The sequence below is a fragment of the Diaphorina citri genome, unplaced genomic scaffold (genome assembly GCF_000475195.1).
Source record: "Diaphorina citri unplaced genomic scaffold, Diaci psyllid genome assembly version 1.1 scaffold1650, whole genome shotgun sequence".
Lineage (NCBI taxonomy): Eukaryota > Metazoa > Arthropoda > Insecta > Hemiptera > Psyllidae > Diaphorina > Diaphorina citri.
Window position 1 is genome coordinate 20,538 of NW_007379076.1, and position 12,071 is coordinate 32,608.

The 12,071-nt window shown below is 39.4% G+C and overlaps 1 long non-coding RNA gene across 1 annotated transcript; it reads left to right on the top strand.

Moving 5' to 3' along the window:
• Positions 1-696: 696 nt before the first annotated feature.
• LOC113470524 lies at positions 697-7,466 on the top strand. Its single transcript, XR_003393557.1, has 2 exons — positions 697-829; positions 7,373-7,466. It is a non-coding gene; the product is annotated as an uncharacterized LOC113470524 (long non-coding RNA).
• The last annotated feature ends 4,605 nt before the right edge of the window (positions 7,467-12,071 follow it).

Here is a 12,071-nt window from a genome sequence, read left to right on the forward strand (position 1 = left end):
ACCCATCAAATATACGAGATCTCGTTTAGACTGCTGGGGTAAAGGGACTTTTCAGTCCTATTCGGGCAGGATAAACAAGGTATATTCTATTCTATCTTTTTCCGTACGTACGACCGATAAAATTTTACGTACTATCATTCACCCCTCTTATCACTTCACGGTTGATAACTCTGTACGATTTTATACTCTAAACTTTGCGAACAATATTTTTTATCTGAAAACACATCGTTGTTTTTTTTTTTTTTCATTTTTTTTATTTTTATTTTTTGAGTTGGTAGATGCCTACAGTGCACTGTAACTGTAATCAGCTTACAGCTTATCACTTATCAGTAAGCAGAGTTCAGTGTTAGTTCGTATTGTGCCTTGTAAAGTGCGCGTGTGATTGATTGAAAAAATCATTTTTATTTATTAGGAATTTTGTTGTTCAATTAAAGTCGATAAGGGACTTTTCAGTCCTATTCGGGCAGGATAAACAAGGTATATTCTATTCTATCTTTTTCCGACCGATAAAATTTTACGTACTATCGTTCACCCCTCTTATCACTTCACGGTTGATAACTCTGTACGATTTTATACTCTAAACTTTGCGAACAATATTTTTTATCTGAAAACACATCGTTGTTTTTTTTTTTTTTCATTTTTTTTATTTTTATTTTTTGAGTTGGTAGATGCCTACAGTGCACTGTAACTGTAATCAGCTTACAGCTTATCACTTATCAGTAAGCAGAGTTCAGTGTTAGTTCGTATTGTGCCTTGTAAAGTGCGCGTGTGATTGATTGAAAAAATCATTTTTATTTATTAGGAATTTTGTTGTTCAATTAAAGTCGAGGTATAAATAATTTCTTGGAAATTAATTAAAATTTAATTGTTTATTTTATTTTTGTTTTCATATTTACCTTATTATTATTATTATTATGGAGCTTTATTTCTCATATAATATGGTAGGTAATTATTATTATTTTGGCAATTTAATTTGTGCTTTAATTAGAAGAATTTTTCTATAAATAATTAATTAAAGATAAATAATAAAAAAAAATCTTTTTGATTTAGGTAGTAAAGGAATATTGAATGACAGACCACCGGCCCGGACGAAATTTATCCTAACCTAAAACAACCGACTGAAACCGTAGACTGCCTCGATAACATAGATTCACCTCGTTGATCGACGCGGTCGACCATGTGTGGACACAGCTTTCGGCCCCCAATACCGAAATAGGGGAAACGCCCCCAATGCCGCACCCCTGGCGATGAAACTGTTACCCGTCCTTGACAGCTTTGGACTAGAATGTCTCGGGAACTCAACACAAGTCATGAACCTTATCGCATTTCAAGGCCCCTGCTCGATATCCGGCCCGGACGAAATTTATCCTAACCTAAACAGATGAGGTTCGATCTCGGAACGGCTCTTCTATCCTGTCTTCCTCGCAGAGATTTCGGGATGATGAGACCTTCGTTGCTCGATGCTCTTTGCGCTTTGCTCTCCACCCCACTCTGTTTCTAGCCTTAGCCTTAAGCTGTGTCCACACATAGTCGACCGCTTCGATCGACGTCGACTGAAACCGTACACTGCCTCGATAACATAGATTCACCTCTTCACCTCGTTGATCGACGCGGTCGACCATGTGTGGACACAGCTTTCGGGCCCCCGCAATACCGAAATAGGGGAAACGCCCCCAATGCCGCACCCCTGGCGACGAAACTGTTACCCGTCCTTGACAGCTTTGGACTAGAATGTCTCGGGAACTCAACACAAGTCATGAACCTTATCGCATTTCACGGCCCGGACGAAATTTATCCTAACCTAAACAGATAAGGTTCGATCTCGGAACGGCTCTTCTATCCTGTCTTCCTCGCAGAGATTTCGGGATGATGAGACCTCCGTTGCACGATGCTCTTTGCGCTTTGCTCTCCACCCCACTCTGTTTCTAGCCTTAGCCTTAAGCTGTGTCCACACATAGTCGACCGCTTCGATCGACGTCGATTGAAACCGTACACTGCTTCGATAACATAGATTCACCTCTTCACCTCGTCGATCGACGCGGTCGACCATGTGTGGACACAGCTTTCGGGCCCCCAATACCGAAATAGGGGAAACGCCCCCAATGCCGCACCTCTGGCGACGAAACTGTTACCCGTCCTTGACAGCTTTGGACTAGAATGTCTCGGGAACTCAACACAAGTCATGAACCTTATCGCATTTCAAGGCCCCCCTATAGCTGAGAGGTCTTTTTGTCTTCTCCGTCTCGGCCAATCAGATTTCAAGGATTTGTGTGCCACTAAGAAAAATTTCAATCAACAATAGTATGGTCAGTTATAGCTAGGTAAACAAATGGCGTAGCCAAATACTTAGACTACTAAACAAAATGGTATAGCCAAATACTTACCTAGGGCCAGCCACTCACTATCAGGTAGACCTGACGACAGGTATACCTCTGATCAGGTCTACCTGCTGGTGTGTGTGCTCATCAATTCTTAGGTAGACGTAGACCTGACAGACGGACCTTTTTAGCCGTACATGTCAGGTCTACCTGATAGTGTGTGTGCTCATCAGGTGTCAGATATACCTAATCAGGTGTGCCTGTCAGGTCTACGTGGTAGTGAGTGGCTGGCCTAAACTACCAAAGAGTGGAGACATGCCTATCTGAATAATTATGAATAGCTATTGTATAGGTCTGGTATCTAATATGACTATGAATTACGTGACATGAAATTATTTGCCATGATGACAAGACTATGTTAATAAATAGGTAAAAAAAGACATATAAAAAAATAAATAAAAAGACTAAGTCAATCATAGTCGGGGGAAAATCCTAGGTCCTTAGTGAAACTTCGGAGGTGGAGTGGACGCTTGCCTGGTAACAACCTGCCTGCCTACCTAAGTGGGAGAAATTTGACCCCTCAGTACAAAAAACATTTTCTTGTAGGTAATAAAAAGAAAACAACATTTACATACAAGGTGCAAGAGTGCAAAAATTAATCTTGCCCCATGAAGTAATCAGAAAGGTAGTGTGGGTGTTTGAGTGGATGTAAAAGGAAGAGAAGGTTACCAACCTCTAGGATAGGTCGACTCTAGACTAAGTGGGAGAAATTTGACCTCACAGTACAAAAAAATATTTTCTTGTAATAAAAAGAAAATAACATTTTTACAAGGTGCAAGAGTGCAAAAATTAATCTTGCCCGATGAAGTAATCAGAAAGTTAGTGTGGGTGTTTGAGTGGATGTAAAAGGAAGAGAAGGTTACCAACCTCTAGGATAGGTCAACTCTAGAAACAAGATTGGACGAAGATTGGTGTATGAAGAGGAGGAAATGCCAAAGATAGGACACAAGTCATGGGTTCATGACATCATGAGTCATGTTATTGATGAATCATTTTTGCTTTTTTGCCTGGAACCTACTTTACTTCTTTACTTACAGCTGAGATAATGGGGCATTTCTTTTTTTTTTCTCTGAGCTGGCAGTCTAAATAAAGCATTTCACAGGCTACACCCTTACACAGCATACTTACAACCAATTTATCAAAAACATTCTAGGTGATTTTTTAGTGGGAAATTAATTGAAGTAGACTTTTTTCTTTCTCTTCTTCATCGCCTTTTCCCGTGTTCAGACGGGGTCGGCGTTTTTCTTTTTTTCCCCCTTAGCTGGCAGTCTAAATAAAGCATTTCACAGGCTACACCCTTACACAGCATACTTCCAACCAATTTATCAAAAACATTCTGGGTGATTTTTTTAGTGGGAAATTAATTGAAGTAGACTTTTTTCTTTCTCTTCTTCATCGCCTTTTCCCGTGTTCAGACGGGGTCGGCGTTTGTCGTCAGCATCTCAATCAGTCCTAGAGTGATTGGTTTTGACTATAGAAATTTTACGAGTGGATGCCCTTCGCACTCAGCCTTTGCTATTTCTTTAGCAAGGGAAATTTCAGGCTGGTTATCCTCCCTATTTAAAGTCCCGAGCCAGACTAAGCTGGTCTACTCCCTGTAATCCCCCTTCAAACCATGCACAATCTTCGTAGGTATCTAATCAAATCAAATTTTTCTCAAGCTCAAATCTAATCGAATTTAAAACTTCTGAAGCTCAAATCTAATCGAAATTGTCTAGTGTGCAGAAGCGTCTGAGGTAGGGAACTATTGAACTGCGTTCCAAGTCGCAGCCACCAGACTAAGCTGGTCTACTTACTCCCTGTTTAAAATCCCCCTTCAAACCATGCACAATCTTCGTAGGTATCTAATCAAATCAAATTTTTCTCAAGCTCAAATTTAATCGAAATCTAAATTGTCTCAAGCTCAAATCTAATCGAATTTAAATCCTCTGAAGCTCAAATCTAACCGAAATTGTCTAGTGTGCAGAAGCGTCTGAGGTAGGGAACTATTGAACTGCGTTCCAAGTCGCAGCCATGTTGATGATGATTATTTAACATTCACATGACCTCTGCTTTGCCAACTAAAATTCAATACGTGAAAGAAGATAAAAGTACGGCAATGTAGGCGGTTGGGGAACAACAATGCCCAACAACTGTTTTTGCGAATAAATTCAGACGAACTAGCTTTTTTCAAGGGGTTTACTTAATAGAGGGATCTATAACTGTTAAGTCTTAATGTCCCTAAACCGAAGAGAGAAGGAAGACAAAATAGGAGAAAGGGAAGGGCAGTGAATTAGAAGTAGATCATAGTTTAATCTTTGAACTTGCCCATAAAGGTAGAAAAAATGATTGCAAAGCTGTGTGCACACTAGTGGACGGCCGTCGATCGACGAGGTAGTACCTACCTCAGTTACGTACATACATATTTAAAGAGCAAATGCCATTGCTTGATTTGAAAATAAATTTAAACAAATAGGTAGGTATAAAAAGAAAAATAATGCATATTAAAATAAATTAATCCGAGTCATCTTTTTGATTAGGAAGTGTAGAATTTAATTAATTAAAAGATTTCGAATTAGAATTGAAATTCAAATGGGGAAGACGAGGACAACGAAAAGAGGAAGACAACCACAAACCTAAATGGTGTTCTTTTGGAACCAACTTCAGTGATGTAATGTGGGTATTTTTGGCGGAGTGGATTTCAGGTCTGTAGGTTTGTGGTTCGAGCCCAAGTCAGCGTTGAACATTTGTTCATTTGTGCCGAAATTTGATCAAAATCGGACAAACGTATCAAAGAAACAAACAAACATACAGACAGATTGAATGCAAAATCAAACATACAGACGAATTGAATGCAAAATCGTCAAGTTAAAAACTTGTACCTCACTTTTTTCGATATCTTCAAGGTATCTTGAATATCTTGATGTCAAAGCTGGAAAATGGGACGTTTAAAGCTCTTGAATTGAATGCAAAATCGTCTAGTCAAAAACTTGTACCTCACTTTTTTCGATATCTTCAAGGTATCTTGAATATCTTGATGTCAAAGCTGGAAAATGGGACGTTTAAAGCTCTGAAGGAAGCCCTATAAAAGTTTATAACAGAAAGTTCCGTAAAGACATATCACATTTCCTGTGAATATCGGCAAAGCAATGTCTGATACACATGTGTAGATATTCTGTAGGGTACATACTCAGTGGCGTAGCGTCCATGTAGGGAGTGTATGGCGGCCATACACTCGAAAATTCCACTCAAATACCCTTAAATATTGACTTTAAATAATTTAAAGCTCTGAAGGAAGCCCTATAAAAGTTTATAACAGAAAGTTCCGTAAAGACATATCACATTTCCTGTGAATATCGGCAAAGCAATGTCTGATACACATGTGTAGATATTCTGTAGGGTACATACTTACAATATTAGGAGAGACGAATAAAACAAGGAGAGAAAATAGCAATACATAGGGAAAGAGAAAGAGGGTTCAAATAAGAATAATTGAATAGGATACATTAGGTCTTTTTTTTTAAGAGGTTTGACAGAGGGAACTGTAACTGCTATGGTCTTATCGTCCCGAAATCGAAGAGAGAAGTAAGACAGGTATATATACTTACAATATTAGGAGAGACGAGTAAAACAAGGAGAGAAAATAGCAATACATAGGGAAAGAGAAAGAGAGAGTTCAAATAAGGATAATTGAATAGGATACATATAGGTCTTTTTTTTTAAGAGGTTTGACAGAGGGAACTGTAACTGCTATGGTCTTATCGTCCCGAAATCGAAGAGAGAAGGAAGACAGGATAGGAGAAAGCCAGCCGTTCCGAGACCGAACATTATCCCATCAGGATATAATCCGCCCCGGGCGGGAATCGAACCCGCGGCCTAGCGCTTACGAGGCAGCAGACGCACTACCAACTGAGCTAACTAGGCTGGCTATATAGGTCTAATTAGGTAATTACGCATACGATGTATGTGAATTAGTTCCACTCATAGAGACCAGAGAGTTGCCAAATGGTACCCCCATTAACTTACCTTAAATCTTGACAATAGTATGGTCAGTTATTGCTAGGTAAACAAATGGCGTAGCCAAATACTTAGACTACTAAACAAAATGGTATAGCCAAAAACTTACCTAGGGCCAGCCACTCACTATCAGGTAGACCTGACGACAGGTACACCTCTGATCAGGTCTACCTGCTGGTGTGTGTGCTCATCAATTCTCAGGTAGACGTAGACCTGACAGACGAACCTTTTTAGCCGTACATGTCAGGTCTACCTGATAGTGTGCTCATCAAGTGTCAGATATACTCTATCAGGTGTACCTGTCAGGTCTACATGGTAGTGAGTGGCTGGTCTAAACTACCAAAGAGTGGAGACATGCCTATCTGAATAATTATGAATAGCTATTGTATAGGTCTGGTGTCTAATATGACTATGAATTACGTGACATGAAATTATTTGCCACGATGACAAGACTATGTTAATAAATAGGTAAAAAAAAAGACATATAAATAAGTAAATAAAAAGACTAAGTCAATCATAGTCGGGGGAAAATCCTAGGTCCTTAGTGAAACTTCGGAGGTGGAGTGGACGCTTGCCTGGTAATCAGGAGGGCGTGGGTTCAATCCTGGCGGATGGATCCGTTCGAGATCAAAGTTCAATCAAATTTAATATCCTTTAAGCTTTAAGCGTTGACATTTTTTTCTTTAAATCGTATTCAATTTTAGTTTTTACTTTCCTTATTACTTACCTATAAGAAAGAGATTTTCTTCTAACAAAAGTTCCGCTTAAAATTGTACCTTTACGTCTTAAAATAAACAAATGTGTAAACATAACACGGAATAACACCTTTTGAGTTCTAATTATTTCAGTAGGCACTTTTAGCAAAACAAAGCTACTTAAATAAACCCACATTAAAGGGATTATCATAGTTTCATCCGGTATGGGAACCAGTAGGATCTCTTTGTTTTGCTAAAACTGCTTCTTGACGAAATTATAACGAAATTTTTGTCTTCTTAAAGGAAATTTTCAAGTTCAAGTGATATTAAAAACAAATTAAAACTGCACGTTTCGTGTAACTCACTTGATCATCTTCAGGACAATATAATCGTATGTAAAAGGACCCAGTGATAGTGTGGACTGTTTGGATTTGTCTCCGGAGTGTAATTTCACTCCCTGACCTGGTTTGAGAGGCGACAAGTATTGCGCAAGCTCAGGAAGTCTGGACCTCACTTGATCATCTTCAGGACAATATAATCGTTTGTTAAAAAACCCAGTGATAGTGTGAACTGTTTGGATTTGTCTCCGGAGTGTAATTTCACTCCCTGACCTGGTTTGAGAGGCGACAAGTATTGCGCAAGCTCAGGAAGTCTGGATTTCGACGTACTTAAACTTTTTAAGCACATACCAAAAAAGGTAAATTTTGATCCTTTGCTATCTTTTTTCCACTTTGCTCTTTTCCACTCTTTTCCTTTCTTTTTTCCACAACAGAAAACCCTGTTGCTAGATTTTTGGTCTATCGTTTCTTGGCGTTCGCCACCTGTGACCCTCCAAAAACCGTATCTAAAACCTCCTTAAAACTTTTATAAATATCGGAGCAAAATCCAACAGGAATCTGTCTTCATCTCTTATTCCTGTTTTCCTTCCACCGAGTTAAGATTCCGGACATTACAAATAAATTGATCCCAAGGGCAAGAAAAACCTAGACCCTTGACAAATGGACTGTGCCTGAAAGCACATCCTCATCTTTTGCTATCTTTTTTCCACTTTTTGCTTTCCTTGTCCCATAACTTCTGGTAGAAAACCCTGTTGCTAGATTTTTGGTCAATCGTTTCTTGGCGTTCGCCACCTGTGACCCTCCAAAAACCGTATCTAAAACCTCCTTAAAACTTTTATAAATTTCGGAGCAAAATCCAACAGGAATCTGTCTTCATCTCTTATTCCAACCAAATTTTCCTTCCACCGAGTTAAGATTCCGGAGATTACAAATAAATTGATCCCAAGGGCGAGAAAAACCCAAGATCCTTGACAAATGGACTGTGCCTGAAGGCACATCCTGTCTTGAAAGCCAAATGGATGGCTCTATCCCCATCCAGCTCCCCAGGATTAGGGTCATAGGCTTGAGGTTGCGCAAGTGAATTCTTAGACTATCGCCACACGAGCCTATTTCCTGCTCAGGCCGATTGACTGGAAAGTTGCGTCATGTTGCAATCTGTGCGTCTGTAGTCTGTAGCACAGAAGAAAAAAAAGAGGGTAGATGTGAATTAATAGTGGTAGTAGGGAATGACAATGAAATAAGATACAACAGGTTAAAGATAGGTAGTGGTAGAAACATTGTGAAAGTAATTGTGATAAGGAAAATAGAAAGGAAGGGTATTTTAACAGGACGTTGGGTGCCTTCTATTAGGGGAAAAAAAGGAAGACGGTAGTGTCCACATGATAATTAGACCGCGTTTTACGAAGTCACCTCCGACTTCAATTCTAGATTGAACTGGGTATTAACTTATTAGAGAGAGAAACAATAAATAAAAATAAAATTTATCGACGGACTGCCCAAAATTTGGGTTGCCAGAAAGGAAAAAGACACCTATTAGGGGCACAAACAAACGGGGCCGCATATGCCCCCTGTAGACGGCCCTGGCCCAATGATTCATTTAGAAAGGGAAATGACAGGGAGATACTCAAGTTTCTGATTTAGCACACACCCAGTCATCCTTCTGAGAGCAGAAGGTCGATGACCTTTTAGACTTGGTGACGCATAGAGCCTTGGTGAAGTATAGGGCCGAAGGTGTGTTAGACTTGCGCGCATGCGTAAACTTCACACGAGGAAAGTAATAATAATAGTGCTTATTTATACTGCTCGCATAGTACTGAAAAGTATTCTATTCATTTTGATATTACCTAGGTGTCTACATTAGATTACGTCTTCTTTGCATTATTTAGTGGTTCTAAAATGGATAACTTTAATATTGAAAACTTGATAACGTTTAAGGAATATACACAACACTTGGTAAAACAAATTAAAATCAATATGAAAATTTAAAAAAAAAACAAAACAAAAAAAAAAAAACAAAACAAAACAAAAAACACAATTTAGATTCGACATTCCACAAAGAAAGTTTGGTGAGCTTTCGTGAATACTCATACCCATCATCAGACCATCATTTTTTTCGTTCAAAAATTCATCTTTTAACAGCACATTACTTCCTCTCTCTGTTCGCAGTTCAAACTCAAAGATGCACATTCTCGAAGAAGAGGAAGATGACGGGAGCGGTGCAAAACTGTCGGGGGAAGAACGGAGTAGCCCCATCCTAACCTCCCTGAGGAAGAACGGAGTAAGCAATGGGGATCTGCCCGAGACCCCGCCTAGCGATATGGATGACCATGAGGACGAGGAAATGGCTGAGAATGGAGTCCCGGGTAAGTCAGCCATGTTGATTTTTTTTTTTTAATCTAAGTACATATTTAATTGAATCTAAAAGTAAGATCTCCCAGATGAAGAACGGAGTAAGCAATGGGGATCTGCCCGAGACTCCGCCTAGCGATATGGATGACCATGAAGACGAGGATTTGGCTGAGAATGGAGTCCCGGGCAAGTCAGCCATGTTGATTTTTTTTTTTTTTTCAAGTTTTATTGTTCATTAATTATTTACTTAAGTAACTTACAATGTTTTGGTTTTCTGGAATTGAAGTTAGCATGGACCTTGTTTTGTACTGGACGTTTCGGGTCTGAAATTCAGTCCTTACTTCAAGTCCGGAAAACCATATCATTTCTTTTCTTTGTTTTCCAATTCAGATTGGACTGAATAGGAATACGCAATAAGCTGCTAACTGTAAAAAAAGATTAATTAGACTTACTTTATCATGGACACTCGTTGCTATCTTGAAAGCCCAGAAGAGGTTAGGTATAGTAGAACAGCGGGGAAATGGTAATGTCACAAAAAAGTGGTTGCTCTACCTCTACACAGAGATACACCATTCTAGGTACTTGTTTTTACTTTCTATTACCTTTACGTATAGGGAACCTATACAAGGTAATGAGAAAGTATTGCAATCGGTTCAAATTATTTTTACTTTTTTTCTTTGCTTTTTCTCGAGTTCATACGGGGTTGGCGTCAACTGTTGTTTAACCCAATCCGCAAGACTTCTTTTGCTAAGACAGGTCTCTTCTCTCGTTGGACATACTACCAATTGACAAGACTTCCTATTTCCTCAGACTAGTAGTTTCACCAAACATAAGGCCAGCCACTCAGTATCAGGTAGACTTGACAGGTACATCTGGTCATGTCCGCCTCTCAGGTCTAGCTGACACCTCATGATCACACACACTATCAGATAGACCTGACCTGACAAGTCTACCACCAAACATAAGGCCAGCCACTCATTATCAGGTAGCTCTGACAGGTACAGCTGAAAAAGTCCGCCTGTCAGGTCTGATGAGCACACACACTATCAGGTAGACCTGACAGGTACACCTGATCAGGTCCGCCTGTCGGGTCTACCTGGCAAATTATGAGCACACACAATCAGGTAGACCTGACAGGTACGGCTGAAGAGAACCGCCTGTCGAGTCTACTTGACACCTGATGAACACACACACTATCAGGTATAAATCTGAAGTCCGCCTGTCAGGTCTACCTGATGTGAGTGGCTAGCCTAACGCTACTTCCCTTCAGAACGATCTTTAGCCTTTTAATATTTTATGTGCCCGCATGAGGTGGACTTTTCAACTTTGCTCTTCGACCTTTTCAAGAAATATTAATAAATAAAGATTACCGAACGGTAAAAGTTGTTTTCAAACAAACTGCCCACCGATGATTGAAACACATGGCTTACGTACGTAAATCTAAACAACTTCTATGCTATAATGTGAAACGTAGAATAGAATATACCTTGTTTATCCTGCTCGAATAGGAATGAAAAGTCCCTTTAGAATAGATCAGATGCGCTTCCTTGGGTGATGTTTCAAAGTCATAGAGCAGGAAAAATGGGGACCAACGGAATTTTTCTTTTTCTTCTACGACTTCTAGATCTCGAGGAAGAACTGAAAAGTCCCTTTAGAATTAGTAGATTCGTAGAAGCTTAACCCATCCTTTAGGGCTGTGCTACACAGCTCTACACCTAAGCCTCAGATTGGGTTTTTTGAATAGAATGTACCCTGTTTATCTTATCCTACTCAAATAGGACTAAAAAGTCCCTTTAGGATTTAATAGAATATATTGCTTTCTTGCTTATACTGCTTGAATAGAATTAAAAAAGTCCCTTTACCCCAGCACTCTCAGCAGTGTAAATTGGATTTGAATTATATGGGCTCAAAAGAGAAACAATCTTTGATGTTTTAAATGTCACAAAAAAATGGTTGCTCTACCTCTACACAGAGATACACCATTCTAGGTAATTCTTTTTACTTTCTATTACCTTTACGTATAGGGAACCTATACAAATTATGAGCACTCACAATCAGGTAGACCTGACAGGTACGGCTGAAGAGAACAACCTGCCGAGTCTACTTGACACCTGATGAACACACACACTATCAGGTATAAACCTGACAGGTTCGGCTGAAAAGGTCCGCCTGTCAGGTCTACCTGATGTGAGTTACTAGCCTAACGCTACTTCCCTCCAGAACGATCTTTAGCCTTTTAATATTTTATGTGCCCGCATGAGGTGGACTTTTCAACTTTGCTCTTCGACCTTTTCAAGAAATATTAATAAATAAAG